The sequence below is a fragment of the Bufo gargarizans genome, chromosome 1 (assembly GCF_014858855.1).
Source record: "Bufo gargarizans isolate SCDJY-AF-19 chromosome 1, ASM1485885v1, whole genome shotgun sequence".
In the NCBI taxonomy this organism is placed as follows: domain Eukaryota; kingdom Metazoa; phylum Chordata; class Amphibia; order Anura; family Bufonidae; genus Bufo; species Bufo gargarizans.
Genome location: NC_058080.1, coordinates 176,124,443 through 176,143,616, shown reverse-complemented (window position 1 = coordinate 176,143,616; position 19,174 = coordinate 176,124,443).

Below are 19,174 nucleotides of genomic sequence, written 5' to 3'. Positions count from 1 at the left end.
GTGCCCGCACGGGATCTTGGGGGGCTGGAGAGGATGACGCAAGATGATTACAGGGCTGGTCAGATGAGGCTGGGGAGGAGTTAGAAGAGCAAAACGCAGAGGGGCCTGGCCACTTACAGCCAGAACACCGCCCCTGGGCACTTACAGCCAGAACACCGCCCCTGGGCACTTACAGCCAGAACACCGCCCCTGGGCACTTACAGCCAGAACACCGCCCCTGGGCACTTACAGCCAGAACACCGCCCCTGGGCACTTACAGCCAGAACACCGCCCCTGGGCACTTACAGCCAGAACACCGCCCCTGGGCACTTACAGCCAGAACACCGCCCCTGGGCACTTACAGCCAGAACACCGCCCCTGGGCACTTACAGCCAGAACACCGCCCCTGGGCACTTACAGCCAGAACACCGCCCCTGGGCACTTACAGCCAGAACACCGCCCCTGGGCACTTGCGAGTCCTCATTTGCATACCATTAAAACCTTGTTTTTGCAGCTTTAGAAAGTCAGACTAAAACACCAAAGGTATCATTATGGATGTATGTGTGTGTGCAAGAAGCTTCCTAGCTCTTACATTTAGACCATTTTCTACGTCTAAAACAGGTGTAGGAAATCGTAAATGACTCAGGCCTCCTCTTACCCACCCATGCCATGCCCACTTTTTTAGACTTGGTGTGAGCGGGGAAAAGTCACAGAATGCGGCACAAAGCACTTTTGCACCGCAATCTGCACCAGAAATACGCCTAATATAGGTATATTTCTGTTCAATAATTGACCCCTGAGGCTACATTCATACAAATGTATTTTGTTTCCGTGTCCGTTCCGTTTTTTTTTTTGCGGATAGGATGCGGACCCATTCATTTCAATGGGTCCGCAACAAATGCGTACAGCACACCGTGTACAGTATGTCTGTTCCGTAGCTCTGCAAAAAGATAGAACATGTCCTATTCTTGTCTGTTTTGCTGACAAGGATAGGCATTGTTACAATGGATATGCAAAAAAAAAGGATGCCATACGGATGCCAAAAGGACATCATCTGCAAAACACATACGTTCATGTGAATGTAGCCTTAGGGCTCATGCACACAAACTTATTTTCTTTCCATGTCCATTCCATTTTTTTGCAGACCGTATGCGGAATCATTCATTTCAATGGGATCGCAAAAATTTTTTTATTTACTTTGTGTGCATTCCGTTTCCGTATGTCCGTATTTCTGTTCCGCAAAACAATAGAACATTTCCTATTGCTGTCCGCATTACCGACAAGGATAGTACTATCAGTTCTATTAGGGGCCAGCTGTTCCGTTTCGCAAAATACGGAATGCACATGGACGTCATCCATATTTGTTACGGATCTGTTTTTTGAAGACCGCAAAATACATAAGGTTGTGTTCATGAGCCCTTAATCTGTATAGCCTTGAGGAAAGAAGGCAACAGGATACATGATTGATACATTTAAACTGTGTTGGACTGGGGTTCGTTGGGTCCACTATAGAAAATAATTCTCGTGGCCCAACCCCATATCATCAGTAAAGTCTAAAAAGTTTTGAGTCAAAGAAATAGTCCCAAGTGGCAATTGATTAGCAATAAAGGTGGCTCCAAATGTTTTTTTTTTTTTTACTCCTGGGTCTTTGGGGCCTTCTATGGTATCAGAGCCTTGGCCCATCGGAGCATACACCTGTGAGCCAGTCCAACACTGCCTTAAAATCTGTTACAGGTTTAAATAAGGTTCAGGAGGAAAGTGTTTTTAATTATAAAAAACTAAATACAAGAACAAAAGGGCACAATCTAAAATTATTTGGAGGGAAGACCCAATACCAGGAAATATTATTACACTAAAAGTGCAGTTGGTGCTTGGAACAAACTCCCAGCAGAGGTGGCTGGGAAACCTACAGTGAACTTATACATACCTGGGATAAATACATGTCTATCCTAAGATAAATAAGAAATAATATAAGGGCTGCTGTCAATCTTCTGTGTTTCTATTCCTACCACCATCATATAGTAGAGTGCCATGTATACTTCTTATGGCCACAAAGACTCTGTAAGGTCTGAGCCCCTACAAAAAGTTTTTAAATAATGATTTAAAATAGGATCTGAAAAACAAGCAGTGTTGGAAAAGCTGGTATTATGAACCTGCTATGGATCTTCAGAAAGAAGGATCGGGTAAGCCTAATTCTGAAGGTGGGGTTGATGCCTTTCCTCCCGGAAAAAGTTGCTCATATACTTGAAAGTAAAAGTAGAGGAGAATGAAGCCCAGCCAACTTAGCAAGTTTTGAAAGGTCTTAGAAATAAGTGGAACACTACAGTGATGTTTTTCCCTTTGTGCCATTCTTCAACTACTCTGTTAACAGCATTTTCCAGCTTCATATCTTAATGTCTTTCAGCTGATGAGAAGCACCTATACTTTTGGGGTACATAAAAATATTATGATAACGTGGTCTGGCTCCAATTTAGAGGCATGAATCTACACATGAAAAGCCTACAAAACATCTGCTTGTCAAAGAACAGATTTAGATAAAAAGCAAATTTGTGCGCTTACAAAGACTGAATAATAACGGTGACTAGACAAAGAATAGAACAAATATTTCTGCTGAAACTACGTTAAAAATCAAAAAGTTACATTTCTTAGTTTTCCAAGGTTATGACAAATGTAGAATTATTTGATCAGATAAACTATCATTAAACATATTCTTAACATTTTGCAAGACACTTTTTTCCTACTAGTTTCTGTAGTACAGAGATAATTGAGATTATCAATCAACTTATAACAGAGAAGTCAAAGTATGAAAACTAAATACTGAATTTAAACATAACCCCCCCCCCAATATTATGGCTTACCCATATGGCTAAAAGTAACATACTTTTTAACCCCTTAAGGACATAGGGCGTACAGGTACGCCCTTGTGTCCTGTACGCCCTGTGTATTTTCGATCACTGCCGTGCGGCTGGCAGTGATCGGAACCGGGTGCCTGCTCAAATCATTGAGCAGGCACCTAGGCTAAATGCCCCCCCATGTCGGCGATCGCGGCAAACCGCAGGTCAATTCAGACCTGCGGTTTGCTGTGCTTTCTGCAGTTTCTGATCGGACCGCAGGGATCAGAAACTTTAGTATTCCTAAAATCTATCTGTATCTTACCCCCCTGCACCCTTGAGTGATTTTAGCCCAGTGGGAGGTGCAGGGGGAGGGTTGCGGGCGGTGCGGGAGGCGGGCGGTGCGGCAGGCGGGATCGCAATCCCCTGCCCGCCTCCCCTTGAATAATCATTGGTGGACAGTGGGTATACCAGGGTGTCAGCACATTGCTGACACCCTGGTATAAAAAGCTGACATTGGTGATGCGATGTCAGCCGTTTAACCCTTTCCATACCACGGTCCATACGGACCGCTGTATGGAAAAGGTTAACAGCTCAGGGAGCTCCCTCCCTCTCCCATCAGGGGGCTGCTGTGCCTTTGCAGCCCCCCGATGGAGAGGGAGAGAGCCCCCAGACAGCCCCCGGACAGCCCCGTCCTTACCATTCCCCGTCTGCATAGTTCTGGGCACTACTGAGCAGACGGGGAAGGTTCCCATGGCAACAGGACGCCTTCTCAGGCATCCTGCTGTCCATGGTGCTGAACAGATCTGTGCTAAAGGCATAGATCTGTTCAGACAAAGTGTAAGTATAATACAGTACAGTACACTATATAGTGTACTGTACTGTATTATACAGACATCAGACCCACTGGATCTTCAAGAAGCAAGTGGGTCTGGGTAAAAAAAAAGTTAAATAAAGTGAAAATAAAGTAAAAATCAAAAAACTGATTTCTCACTGATTAAAAATGAAAAAAATAAAATTCCCTACACATGTTGTGTATCGCCGCGTCCGTAACGACCTGATCTATAAAATGGTCATGTTACTTTACCCGAATGGTGAACACCATAAAAAAAAAAAAAAAACTATGATGAAATTTAAATTTTGCCCACCTTACTTCCCAAAAAAGATAATAAAAGTGATCAAAAAAGTTGCATGTACGCCAAAATTGTAACAATCAAACCATCATCTCATCCCGCAAAAATCATACCCTACCCAAGATAATCGCCCAAAAACTGAAAAAACTATGGAAACATTAAAACATGATTTTTTTCAAAAATGAAATCATTGTGTAAAACTTACATAAATAAAAAAGGTATACATATTAGGTATCGCCGCATCCGTATCGACTGGCTCTATAAAAATATCACATGACCTAACCCCTCAGATGACCACCGTAAAAAATAAATAAAATTAAATTAAAATAAAAACGGTGTAAAAAAAGCCATTTTTGCCATCTTACGTCAGAAAAGTGTAATAGCAAGCAATAAAAAAGTCATATGCACCCCAAAATAGTGCCAATCAAACCGTCATCTCATCCCGCAAAAAATGAGACCCTACTTAAGATAATCGCCCAAAAACTTAAAAAACTATGGCTCTTAGACTATGAGACAAAAAAACTTTTTTTTGTTTTAAAAATGAATTCATTGTGTAAAATTTACATAAATAAAAAAAATTGTATACATATTAGGTATGGACAGGAGGAGGGGGGAGCAGGGTTACTAGTGGGGTGACAGGAGGAGGGGGAGCAGGGTCACTAGTGGGGGGACAGGAGGAAAGGGAGCAGGGTCACTAGTGGGGGGACAGGTGGAGGGGGGAGCAGGGTCACTAGTGGGGTGACAGGCGGCGGGGGGATCAGGGTCACTAGTGGGGGGACAGGAGGAAAGGGAGCAGGGTCACTAGTGGGGGACAGGTAGAGGGGGAGCAGGGTCACTAGTGGGGGGACAGGAGGAGGGGGGAGCAGGGTTACTAGTGGGGTGAAAGGAGGAGGGGGGAGCAGAGAACTGTGAGACTGGATGGAACCATGATTGGGGGAGGGGGAATCACTTACTTGAAGACTGACAAGCCGGGCTTTTCACTGCCACAACAACACGGCGGGGGGGGGGGGGGGGGTTACAGGCCCAGAGTCAGCTTTTCTCTCAGACCAGTCCAGATCTTGGGCAGTGCCCCGCTCTCTTTTAGGCTACATGCACACGAAAAAAAAAATCTGTTAAAATCTGACACACTGTCAGTTTTTCATGGCCATTTTGCATCAGTGTGTGCATCCATTTCCTGTCCGTCTGTCCGTTTTTAATGTCTGTTAAAAACGGACAAGAAAAATGGATGAATTTGATTGGCAGTTATTTTTAGACCCACCTTTCTGAGAACACCCATAGGATGGTAGGCCCCCAGCTAAAATAATGTCCCCCATAGTGTAGGCATTTTTTTTTGCTGTCCCCAGCTTTAATAATGCCCCCTATTTTGGCCCTAGCTAAAATAATGTCTCCCACAGTGTAAATATTTTTTTTTATAGTGCCCCCAGCTTTAATAATGCCCCCATGTAGGACCCCAGCTTTAATAATGCCCCCATAGGATTTTTTTTTTATGCCCCCATCTTAAAATAATTTCCCCCATGGTTTAAATAATGTCCCCATAATGGCCCACCGCTGTTTTTGTTTTGTTGATTTTACAAAAAAACAAACAAAATAAAAGACCCTCATCTTATACACTTGCTCGCGCTGCAGCAGTCTCTTTTTATCTTCATTGAAAAGTCACTGCGCGCTCCCAAGTGGTTATGTCACCATGCACATTGCAGGTCCTTCAGTGGGTCCTGCTCAATGAAGAGAGAAGAGACTGCTGCACAGCGAGCAAGTGGATGAGGTGAGTTTTTTTTGTTGTTTTTGTCTGCGGGACACTATTATTGGCCCGGGACCATTATTTAAACCATGGGGGACATTTTTATAACCCTTAATGAAAGTGAACGGTGCAGTTGTGCATAAACCTACTATTTGGCCAACCCTAACCTGCTCACAAGCAGAAACAGTTGCAGTGGGCCCAGACATACATGAAGACTAATTCAAACAGTCTTGTTTACTGATGAGTGTTGTGCAACCCTGGATGGTCCAGATGGATGGAGTAGTAAACGGTTGGTGGATGGCCACGATGTCCCAACAAGGCTGCGATTTCAGCAAGGAAGTGGCAGAGTAATGCTTGGGGCCGGAATCATGGGGAGGAAGCAGATAGGCCCCTTTTAAAATCCGTGAACGTGTGAAAATGACCTCTGCAAAGTATATAGAGTTTCTCACTGACCACTTTCTTCCGTTTTACAAAAAGAAGAAACATGTTTTCTATAGCAAATTCATCTTCATGCATGACAATGAACCATCTTATGCTGTAAAGAACCTCTGAGACATTGGCTGCTATGGGCATAGAAGGAGATAAACACATGGTGTAGCCACAATCGTCCCCTGATCTCAACCCTATTGAGAGCCTTTGGACTATCCTCAAGTAAAAGATCTATGAGAAGTTCATGTCACCTCTTAATACTGCAAATTCAACAAATGACCACTTTCAGTTCTTTACAGACTATAAATAGTGTTATCGGCATGCGCTAATTCGCGAATATTTCAAATATAGTGCTATATATTTGTTATTTCGAATATTCGTTTTTTTTATTGTTACCCTAGCTTTGTCCAAAAGCAGTACTTTTAAGAGAGGATTCCTTGCTCCCTGCCTGCTCAAATCAGTGCCCGTTGCCGCCTCTGTCTACTTCCCGTGCGCACGGAGCGTCCCCATCACCATGAGAACGCCTCCATGCTAGAATGTACTGTCAGATGTGAGAATCAAGTTGCAATCGCAATGCGAATAATATAACTTGAATAAATCGCATAACGATTTTAACTTGTACCTGGTTTACAATGGTTGGCTTTCTTGAATTAGCGAAGATCATCCTTGCTAATTTAAAGTAATTTAGTAAACCAATTCTAAGTTGAAATCGCAATGCGATTAATTCAAGTTATATTAATCGCATTGCGATTTAAACTTGTAGCTGCTGCCGGTTCTCTAATGGAATGGGTCAGCTTGCTAGAATTAACGAAGTTAACAAATATGGAATCTAGCAGTGCTAATTTGTAATCGCAATGCGATAATCTTTGCTATTATTATTAACCGCATTGCGAATCCAACTTTTATAATCCACTATTCTTAAATATAGTACTATATTCGTTATATCCGACCGTTAATTCTCCCAATACCACCATTATCAAAATTGCCGAAGTTGTAATCGCAATGCGATAATAACTTAAATTGAGGAAGATGTAGAATACTTCGCTATCTTCATGATGTAGAATACTTCGCTATCTTCGTTGATGTAGAATACTTTGCTATCTTCGTTGATGTAGAATACTTTGCTATCTTCGTTGATGTAGAATACTTTGCTATCTTCATGATGTAGAATACTTATTATTAAGTTATAAGGCAATTAGAAGTTATAATTTTTTAACTTCTAAATCTAAGCTTAAAAAGCGCAATATGCAAATGATTAAATCGCATATTAATCATGATAAATACAATAATGACGAATATTCGATTTAGACGAATATAAGAAGAATATTCGCAAAATATCGCGAAATCGAATATGGTGATCTCATGGTGATGTTCACTAACTATAAAAAGTTTGGAAAGTCTGTTGTGCATAATAATTTTGAGCAGTGCATTTTGACTTTTTTTTTATTTCTGAAAAAAATACACTTATTATTGGGAGATTATACGTACTGTCATTTGTACCGACAATTTAGGAAAATCTGAGAAAAATATAAATTTTATAATAATTTGGCCACAGCAGCAGTGATAACCAGCAGTAATATTAGTATAAACCACTCAAGCGGAAGACTGCAGTACCATTCATGGGATAGCAGTGCAGAAATGGCTATTTAAGTCATATCTATTCATTAGTGAGAATGTTGGATACCTCTTTAACCCCCTAACTGTTTTGACAGCTCCAGCAGTGGGAAAAGTAGATAACTAGAGGTGGGAGGGCTGCTTTAGATGGTGATATCTCCTGAATGGTAGTAGATAGAAACAACTGAACTTGTTTGGAAGCTGGCATTCTAAGCTTTCAGACAACACCAGAATGACAGCAATATGTTCAGTACAGGGCAAGATATCACTGATAGAAATCGGGATGCTGAAAATGCAGCTGAAAGTAAAAAGGAAAAGGAGGTTTTACCTGCAATTATTCCCGACTCGATTTCTAACTGTGATTTCTCCTGTGTTACTTGGACTTTAGCTGTCATTTTGTATGAAAGCCTGGAATGTCAGCTTTCGAACAAGACCAGTTGTTGCTACCATTCAGGAGATAGCAACATCTAAAGCAGCCCTCCCCCCTCCAGTTAGCTACTTTTCCCACCGCCCGAGCTGGGCTCAAGCAGAACAGTTAGGTGGTTAATGTTATGTCCACCTAGAGAAACTAACCCTATTTTGAATTTAACTAGAGATATCGAAGTTTTAAAAATTTCTATTTGGCAGGTTCACCGAACTTCAACAAGAAATTTGTTTTCGTTACAAAGTACTTAGTCACAAATACATTCCATTGTATGTAGCGGGTGCAATGATGGGGAATGACAATCGAGCTGCCCCCTTTATTGAACCCCCTCAGATGCCATATTCAACGCTGATCGTGGCATCTGACAGTCACATTGAGGCCTTTCAGGTGTTAAGCAGGGGTTGGAAAAAAAACCATAATCACCTCATCTGATTGCGGACAGGACGTTGTGGCCATCTTGATTGAAGAAAAAGCACCAAATCTCGAGCGCTGATGACATCACTGTTCCCGGCCAGCTCACTGACATGGTGACGTCACAAGTCAGCGCGCACATGATTTGGTGATTTTTCTTCAATCAATATAGCCACAATGGTGAGTATGTTTTTTTTTTTTACCATTTCAGGAAAAACGAATTAGTTACCACAAAGCGCCAAGAAATTCGCATTCATAACAAATCTAGTTTTTCCTGAAATGTTATGTTAATATACTGTAAACTACTGTATAGTGGGGTGCTGTATACTGTGTGGGGCCCTGTATACTGTGGGGGGCTGTATATTGTGTGTGACTGTATATTGTGTGGGACTGTATACTGTGTGGTGGGCTGTATACTGTGTGGGGCTGTATACTGTGGGGGGCCTGTATACTGTGTGGTGGTCTGTATACTGTGTGGTGGTCTGTATACTGTGTGGTGGCCTGTATACTGTGGGGGGGCCTGTATACTGTGGGGTGGGCTGTATACTGTGTGGGGGGCTGTATACTGTGTGGGGGGCTGTATACTGTGGGGGGGCTGTATACTGTGTGGTGGGCTGTATACTGTGGGGGCTGTATACTGTGTGGTGGGCTGTATACTGTGTGGTGGGCTGTATACTGTGTGGTGGGCTGTATACTGTGTGGGGGGCCTGTATACTGTGTGGTGGGCTGTATACTGTGTGGTGGGCTGTATACTGTGTGGGGGCCTGTATACTGTGTGGGGGCCTGTATACTGTGTGGGGGCCTTATACTGTGTGGTGGGCTGTATACTGTGTGGGGGGGCTGTATACTGTGTGGGGGGGCTGTATACTGTGTGGTGGGCTGTATACTGTGTGGGGGCCTGTATACTTGGGGGGGGGGGCTTATACTGTGTGGTGGGCTGTATACTATGTGGGGGGCTGTATACTGTGTGGGGGGGCCTGTATACTGTGTGGGGGCCTGTATACTGTGTGGGGGCCTGTATACTGTGGGGGGGTATACTATGTGGGGGGGCTGTATACTGTGTGGGGGGGGCTGTATACTGTGTGGGGGCCTGTATACTGTGTGGGGGCCTGTATACTGTGGGGGGGGGCCTGTATAGTGGGGGGGCCTGTATATTGTGGGGGGGCCTGTATAGTGTGGGGGGCTGTATATTGTGGAGTGCTATACTGCTGTACTGTATACTGTAAGGGTCTGTAAACTGTGGGTGCGGTATAGTGTGGAGTGCTATACTGCTGTACTGTATAGTGTGGGGGGCTGTGTCGTGTATAGTTTGGGGTGCTGTATACAGTGAGGTGTTGTGTTGTATACTGTGGGGTGCTGTATACTGTGGGCTGCTATACTGCTTTACTATATACTATGGGGTACTGTATAGTGTGGGGTGCTATACTGCATACTGTGTGGTGCTGTATACTATAGGGTGCTATACTGCATATTGTGGGGTGCTGGGGTGCACTGTAACACTAGGGTGAGCCGAGCCCTGGTCTCCTTCCTGCAGAGCGGTGCCCACTTCCAGCCTGAGCCCAGCTGCCCAGAACACTGATCCTGAGCCGCTGGAGTCTTCAGAACTGGAAGTTTTTACAGTCATTCACTGTACTCTACCAGATGTGTGGATTTTTTTGTGTGTGTGTTGTGGTGGAGGGCGTGATTGCCTGCTAAGGTGTGGGAAGGCGGGATCCAGGGGGCCCAAGTAAATTTTTTTCCAGGGTCCAATCAATATTAAAGACGGCCCTGGTTGGTAATTGCAAAAGGAGCTGCCAGCAGCAGATTCTGCATTCAGCGTGGCAGAACATTCCTCAGACAACCATTAATAACCTCATTGATAGCATGTCGAGGTGTGTAAGTGCATGTATTTCTGCAAGTGGTGCTCAAACTTGATGTTGAATAAATCGAGATGTTTTGAATATTTTGCTTCCATTTTTTATCAGTTGCATATCACTAACATGTCTAGCTATGCTATGATTTCCATAATTCCATGATTTTTCCTTCTTGGTGATGCAATTTCCAAGAAGTGAGAAGTGTATATCATATTCATTGTCTAGACTAGAAACTAAAAATTAAGCATATTTACCATTTACATACTCTGCATAATCATGCTCTATTCACTGTAGAGCAGCTAACAACAGACTCAGTATAGCTAATAGTAGTAGTAGTCACTGTAGAGGTGCTCATAGTAGACCCAGTAGACCATATGCCCTGGGCTTTCTGCCAAAACTAGCATTTCTATGCTTACGGCCACCACAATAAATAATATAATACACTGTGCCACCTGAAATAAATATTAATATAATACATTGTGCCACCTGAAATAATATATTACACTGTGCCACCTGAAATACATAATACACTGTGCCACCTGAAATAAAGAATACACTGTCACCTGGAATAAATAATATACTATGTCATCTGAAATAAATAATATAATACACTGTGCCACCTGAAATAAATAATAATATAATACATTGTGCCACCTGAAAGAATATAATACACTGTGCCATCTGAAATAAATAATATAATACACTGTGCCACCTGAAATAAATAATAATATAATACACTGTGCCACCTGAAATAAATAATAATATAATACACTGTGCCACCTGAAAGAATATAATACACTGTGTCATCTGAAATAAATAATACACTGTGCCTCCTGAAATACATAATACACTGTGCCACCTGAAAGAAATAATGCTGATTGGTGTGATTATTGGAAAAACTACTTCAGTGTGTGTTCCGTTCCTTAGTAAACACTGTTCACATGGTACAGTTCTCAGAATGTTATACTTCTTAAAAAAATCTAATTCAAGATTAGTAACATTAGACAGAGGAAAGGAATAATGACAACTTAAGTATTAGCAAAAACTTGTCAACTTTCAGAAAAAAAAACGACCAGGTGAATTAGAACCAATATCTGTAACATACTAGCATCAAGACAACATGGACAACATATACCAGCATCAAGACAACTGGTGTTTTTCTTTTTTTTTTCCCCATCACCTCCCCTGTAGGGGAAAAATGCCATAAAGAAAACACAAGAGGGCAAACACAGTGTTTGCAAAAAAGGCCCGAAAAAAAAAAAAAATACCACAATTCTCAATTCTCAGTCTCAATTTTTAAAGTGCTAGAACAATGCCAGACAAAATTAGTTTGTAGAGACCCTTTCTAGGGCCATGTTCCTTGTAGACGTTATTATGTTTATGTCATTGATGGAGAAAGTTAAATGGAGCATGAAGGGGATAATATAGAGAAGGTAGGAGATCATTACACTGTTATCAATGAGTACACCATTATGGGGCTCCTATACCATCATAATAAAAAATCTAGTGAAACCATTATAACATTGTGACATCTGGACACAATTACAATAGTATAGCGGCTTCTCCAAACAAGCTGAGATTTCAAAGATTAGCAGCAAAAATATATTTCTGGAAGGAGAAAAAAGACTTATAAAAATATATTGAAAAGCATGACAAAACAAAAGGTTGTTTGAAAGGAAAACATTTTCCAACGTTCTGCCTTATCTAGTAAGGAAGTCCAATAAATCTGGGAATTGTTTAATGCACTGCAGTAGCATCTCATGGGAGCTCTTCCCGTGAGTCCTGCTCATGAATCTGGGGGTCCTTAGAGTTGGAATCATTTCTATAATATCTGTCAAGCTACATTTTGTGGCAACAAATAATATGTTGGCTGTAAGAAGTGGTGTAGCAGTGGAGGCTGAAATGTCTTCCATTTAGTCTGCTAAATTAAAACCAAAAACATTGTTCCATATGCAGATAATTAATGATATGACCACAAAGAGCACATTTCCATTGCATCACAAAATCATTTTCACAAATTTGCACAAGCAAGTAAACCAGTTACTTCAAAGGGTTATTCACATCTTGACATTTATGACATATCTACAGGAGTTGCCATAAATGTCCAAGAGGTACTGGTCCCACCTTACTGAGAATAGAGGTCTCCATCTAGCGGCGCATGTGTGGCCTTCTCTATGCACTACTATTGGACTTCTAAAAGTAGCTGAGTAAGCTTGCTTGGCTCCAGCAGAAGGGAATTAAGAGAGATGATCATGCATGGCCACCTCTCCATTCACAGCAGCTGCGAGACAGGATCAGGGGACCCCTGTTCTTGAGAAGTTGGACACTTATGATTTTTTACCCATTAAAGATCAGCTTGACTTATTGACCTATACAATTATACAGGGATGGACACATGCAGCAGAAGGCCTCTAAGTAGGCCAGAAGAGTATATGTCCTTGTTTCTACAATGGCATCTTACAGAATACCCCTCCCTATATCTTTCTGGCAAAGCCCTCTTAGATGAAATAGTTTCCATGGTGGATTTCTAGTATGCCAGTAATTGTGAGACATGAAGTTCATTAGGTCAGTGTTGTCACATTGCTCTTCAGGTTCCTGTGTAAGGCCCGTTTCACACTGTCAGTATTTGATCAGTGACTTTTATCAGTGTTTATGAGTAGGGGTGAACGAATCGTGCTTTGGAACCAAGATCCAAAGTCAATTTGTTCCTTAAAGGGAACCTGTCACCAGGATTTTGTGTATAGAGCTCAGGACATGGGTTGCTAAATGGCCGCTAGCACATCCGCAATACCCAGTCCCCATAGCTCTGTGTGCTTTTATTGTGTAAAAAAAACAATTTGATACATATGCAAATTAACCTGAGATGAGTCCTGTCCCTGACTCATCTCACGTACAGGACTCATCTCAGGTTAATTTGCATATGTATCAAATCGTTTTCTTTACACAATAAAAGCGCACAGAGCTATGGGGACTGGGTATTGCAGATGTGCTTGTGGCCATCTAGCAACCCAGGTCCTCAGCTCTATACACAAAATCCAGGTGACAGGTTCCCTTTAACTTCGTTTTAATGCTGTGCAGCATTAAAATGCATACGCTGCGTGGAAGCAAAATGTGTGAAGTCCAAAGTTTCACAAGACTTCGATGAAGATCTTTGGTCTTCGATTCTAAAACTTTAAAAACGATTTAAAACAGCAATCCGAAGTTGGCTTTGGTACCAAGGTACCGCTCAGTACTGAAGCGGACTTCGGGTTGCTGTTTTAAAAGGTTTTTAAAGTTTTCGAATTGAAGCCTGAAGTTCTTCACTCACATAATGCTGTACGGAGACAGGTCTCCATATAGCATTAAAACGAAGTTGGGGAATAAATCAAAATTTCCTCTGGTGGGCCCAAGGAACCCTAGTCCGACACTGTATCTATCTATCTATCTATCTATTTATTTATCTATGTCTGTCTATTAATTCTTCTTGGCTAGAAAAGCTATACTTTTTTTTCTGTAACTTTTATAATTTTCTGCTCGTTTCACTCTTGATCACGGATGCATTCCAATAAGTGAACCGCATAGTTCATTCTGCTAATGAAATGTTTGATGTTAGTCGTCTCGCCAATTATATTAGAAAAAAGGCATCTTTTCATTTTTTACCCAAATTACATGCTTTTCATGTTGATGGTTTTTATAGAATACATGTGGGCTGGTAGATAGCCAGCGTCTGATGTGTATATTTACTTTGCCTGTTGATAGAATGAATGTACGTCTTTTTAAACATTTCACATTGCAGCACCATTGCGGTACTTATGATTAAGCCATTTTAATGTACATCCCCATGGCAGGGAAAAAATAGAGTTATTTTCATTCACTTTGCCTTGTTTCAAGCGAGTCCTCAAATGTGTTATTGGTACATCAAGCCTTGTAATGCATAATAAAGACTTCTTTACATATAGTGCGGTGCAATGTTTGAGTTGCAGGTCATAGAGGTTTAAGAAGACAATGCATGGACTGAACATTTACAACCCATGGACTGGTAAAGGAAGACCTGTCAGCAGTGGTATGCTTACCATCAGGCCCAGGACAATAATTTTGGTGCCCTAGGTGGAGCCCCTCTGAATCAATTAAAGGTGACAATAATTCACAATAAAAAGATTAAAACACATTTAAAAGAAGCAGTCAGAGGCAGATCCAGTCACTTACAGGTGACGTCTCCACGGGTTTCAGTTTTTCGCCTTTCTTTTCTTCTCCATTTGGTCCAGACCATCACACGCAAACATCTTTGGTCAAGGGTGTGCAGCCCCCTCTGCCACCTAAGAAGACACCAGTAATACTATATGGCACATGGGGGACTGTTACAGATTTTGCAAATCAGCCCCCAAATTTGTACAGACCCCAGATGTGGCCCCAAATTTATACAGACCACTGTCATCCTGCTGCTACTCCCAATACTGTGCCCACTGTGCTCCCTCATGCCAACAAATACTATACTGTCAGATAGAACAGTGCCATACAAATGGTCCCCTCCATAGTAATAGTGCTCCTAGACAGCCCTCATTAGCGATAGTGATAATACTCGCCAAGAGTGTCCCCATTAGTAGTAATGCCTCTATATTGTGCCCAGTAATAATAATGCCCCCTCAGTATCCCTGGAACTAATAATGCCACCAGTGCCCCCAATATTTATAATTCCCCTTCCTGTAGTGCCCCCTGTTATATAGCTCCCCCACAGTTCCAGTATATTATACTTCTCTGCTCTCCCTCTGTGGTGCCAGTATATACAGTATATGGCCCCTGTAGTACCAGTATATAAAGCTCCTCCGCCCCACATAGTGCCAGTATATATATGACCCCATAGTGCCAGTATATATATATATATAATGTCACCCTGTAGAACCAGTATATAATTCTCCTCCACCCCCCTGTTGTTCCTGTTCCCCCCATAAAGCCAGTATATAATGCTCCCCCAGTTTAATTATTTAATGCCAGGTATATAGGTGCCCCCTTCCTTGGTGCCCCCAGTAGGCTATTGCTTGGGGTAAAAAAAAAAACTTAATTTCACTCCCATTCCCCTGCCGCCATCTGCAGAGAATAGGACAAGTTCTATAATTAGTGAACGGACACACGGATGCGAACAGCACACGTATGACATCATTTTTTTTTTTGCGGACCATATAAATAAATGGGTGTCACGAAAGAGGGGGGATAAGTGCTGCACAATGCTGGTGAGGGTAACAAGACCAATCACAGGCAACCTGTGGCCAGCAGGTTACCTGTTTAAATAGGTCCTCCTGATGGGTCATGTGACGTGGCCAGCGTCACATGACCCGTCCCCCGCAACTCAGAACAGCTGAGCGCCGACTCATCAATATCGGCACTCAGTTCCCCACGTGCTCGTTGTCGAGGGGAACTTGAATATATTGTGAGATAATCTCTGAATAAGGGAAGTCAGGAAAAAGCTATTGATTCTAAGTTTGATGTCAACACATTTGATTTTGAGGTTTTTACTTTGTAAAATGTTGGATGGTTTCACAGTATTTAGCAAACAATTACTTTAGGTCAGTGCCATCCACTAACAGCGTCTGTCATGTGCATCTGGAAAATTGGAATTTGTAGTAGCAAAAAAATAGCTATAAGATAGAACAAAAGGCAGCACTCAGACACTACAACTTCTGAGCAGCCCCTGGCACAAGCCTTGTTTGCCTATATGGTAATTATAGTACTGCAAACACAACGGGTTCAGCTCCTCCGCTACACACATTTCTGGTATGTCCTGTTTTTTTTTTGTTTTTTTTACAGTTATTACTGTGGAACCCAAACTGCAGTTCCAACTAGGGAAATTGTGATGTGTGTTCCTCGTGACATAACAATTCTGGAGCATCGTTTCTTAGAACTTTATGTTGTGTCGTTCCTCTGTTTTTTCTCCTAGAAATTTATCAATAAACTTTCAAAGACCCAAAGGGCTGTCTACTTACACAGTTTCACCACTAAAGGGAGCACACTGCATAAAGATTTATACATATAAATTCATATGCCCTGAGCTCCACCTAGTGGCAGCCAGAGCTTTCTAAAAGGGAAGATTAATCAGTGTAAAAATATTGGGGCACATTTATTTAGACCGGCATTTTAGTCGCCAGCCTATCCATAACTTCAGCGGATCCAGCGCTAGTTCTAAATGTAAGATAGCTTCTGAGCTGTCTTACCTTTAGACCATTTCCTACTCCTACAGGCCTAGAAAATGGTAAATCGGATGGGCCTGCCGGCCCGTCCCCTTTCCCGCAAATTTAGATGTGAGCAGGGAGAAATCGCAGATAGCGGCACAACTAACCGTTATATAGGTGTATTTCAGTATAATAAATGACCCCCATAATGTTTGGGATGAACACCATTCTTTCTGTTGCACAGAGTGTTTACAGCTAGTGTTGAGCGAACTTGTGTTTTAAGTTCGGCGTCTAAAGTTTGGGTTCGGGCTATCGAAGAATCGCGTTATGGATTCTGCTACCACGGACTATAACGGAATTTAGAATCCATAACGCGATTCTTCGATAGCCCGAACCCGAACTTTAGACGCCGAACTTAAAACACAGGTTCGCTCAACACTATTTACAACATATGGGACTGGTTTAAGAACATGACATTTTTAAAAAAAAGCCACATTAAATCTAAAATTTACTAAAGACAGTACATTATTTACATGTTTTTCTTCACTTCTGGTGCATTTTTTTGGGGCAAGTCTTATTTTCTTGTGTGTAGGCACCCTTAGACAAGTGATAGACAAAAACAGATCTGACAAGAACCCATTTACTTGGTATTTGCGGCTGTGTACAATGTGATGTTTCGGCCACACATTGGCCTTCATCAGACTTGTGCCGCTTGTTTAGATGGATCTCCAAGATATGGGCATCAGGAAAATAGTGCATTCGCACTAGCCGAAACGTCACATTGTACACATCCGCAAATACCAATTAAAAAAATCCTTTCTTGCAACTTTATTGCTGGAGTTTCTATATATTTGTACAAAGACGGGGTGGGAACCCGACTTCCAGCGGCAAACGGACGGCAGAGTGCCACGAAGTTTTGCTTATACAAGAACCCATTTACTGTCATTTATTTAGGGGAAAATTTCTACATTTTTCTATGGAGCTCCGTCCCAGATGTCAATTTATTCATACATTTTAGATGAATGGCACAGCAAAGAGATCTAGGAAAAGATGCTCCAGAATTGTCATATGATGGGGGATACAAGAAATTCTGATATTGCCATATTAGCTAATAACTGCTAGCCGGGGTGTACATCGAAATCATTGGGTCCCTTAGCAAGAATCTGTATTGGGCCCCCATGCCCTGCCCTTGGCCCCTCCCATTACCCTCCCCTAGCCCCTTGCAGAGGTTCTGGCATGCAATGGTATTTCATCTGGAGAAACTACGATACCTGTACTCATGCCAGATCTCAGCGAATGCCATTATTGTAAATGGGGTTTGGCAGGTGCTCAGTAGGCTTGAGCGAATCGAGCTTCAGATCATAGATACAAAGTTGATTCATTCAAAACCTTTGTGGTTTATGCTGTTTTCGTACAGGATTAAAATGCATGGGCTCTGTGGAACCAAACTTCGTCTCATCTGAAGTCGTGCAAGACTTTGGTGAATTACTGCTAAACAAGGATAGTATAGAATCCTATATGTGGCTGAAAAACAAGTCCAAATAAGTCCTTGTGAAACGGAGGAGATACTGAACACAATTGCCTGGACCTGGAGCAGTTTTCTTTGATTAAATAGCACAGTAGATTTGTGAGCAGTTAAAAAAGAAGATTCTGGCACAGTCCAGATCTCACCCGATCAGTCAGTGTGGCGCTGTTAGAAGTTCCCTGTAAGCCAGATTGTAGCCAGTGCAGTCGGCTATTAGGTGCAGGAGCATCCCTCTTTCTATCTCCAAGCTGGTTCAGTCGCAGACACTGCAGTTACACATCTCTGTGGCTGTCCCTGAGGAACTGTGTGAGCTGAGAGTTCGACAGCATCCATGTGTGAGAGCATCCCTCTGTGACCAGAGCTACAGCTAAGTGAAGCTTATCATGTCCAAGACCCTGATACTGTCCAGAGGAATGAGGATTGCTTCCAGGAACCCAACTATTTTCGCAATCGCAAATTCCAAATTACCGTCCACCATGATCGGAGCAGGTGGCAAGGAAGATGGCTGTAAAGGTTCCACATATTTTTTCAACAAAGACCTAGGGAACACATTATGAATTTTCAGGGCCAGAGGAAGCTCAAAACTAAAAGCTACAGGATTAATAATGGCCGTGATCTTATATGGGCTGATGAACCTTGGACCCAACTTCCAGGAAGGTTTAAATCTATTAGGAGCGAGTACTAGAAAGATGGTTTTAGTTGTTTTATGTATTTTGTTACTGTGATTCTGTAGACTTTTATTGAAATTATTTATACACTTTTTTATGATAAATTTTGATGTATTTTTTAATTGTATTTTTATATTGTAACAAAGGAGGTGTGACCCTGAGTGGTGACACAGGGAAAGGGTGTGCCTTTTAATGGTATTTAAGATTGGTTTCTGATCTAAGATGTTCGCTCCTGACGAAGCGTGACAGCAAAACCCGGGTCGGGCGATATCGAAGTGTGCATACCATTGTTTTATGCGTTTTATCAGAGATACCAGGGGCTGACTGGCAACTTTTGGCCCAGGGGGCAAGTAACACCCAGAGGCCCACTGAGCCCCCCTCCTGCTTTCCCATTTCCCCTGCCTCCTCCTGACCCCCCCCCCCCTT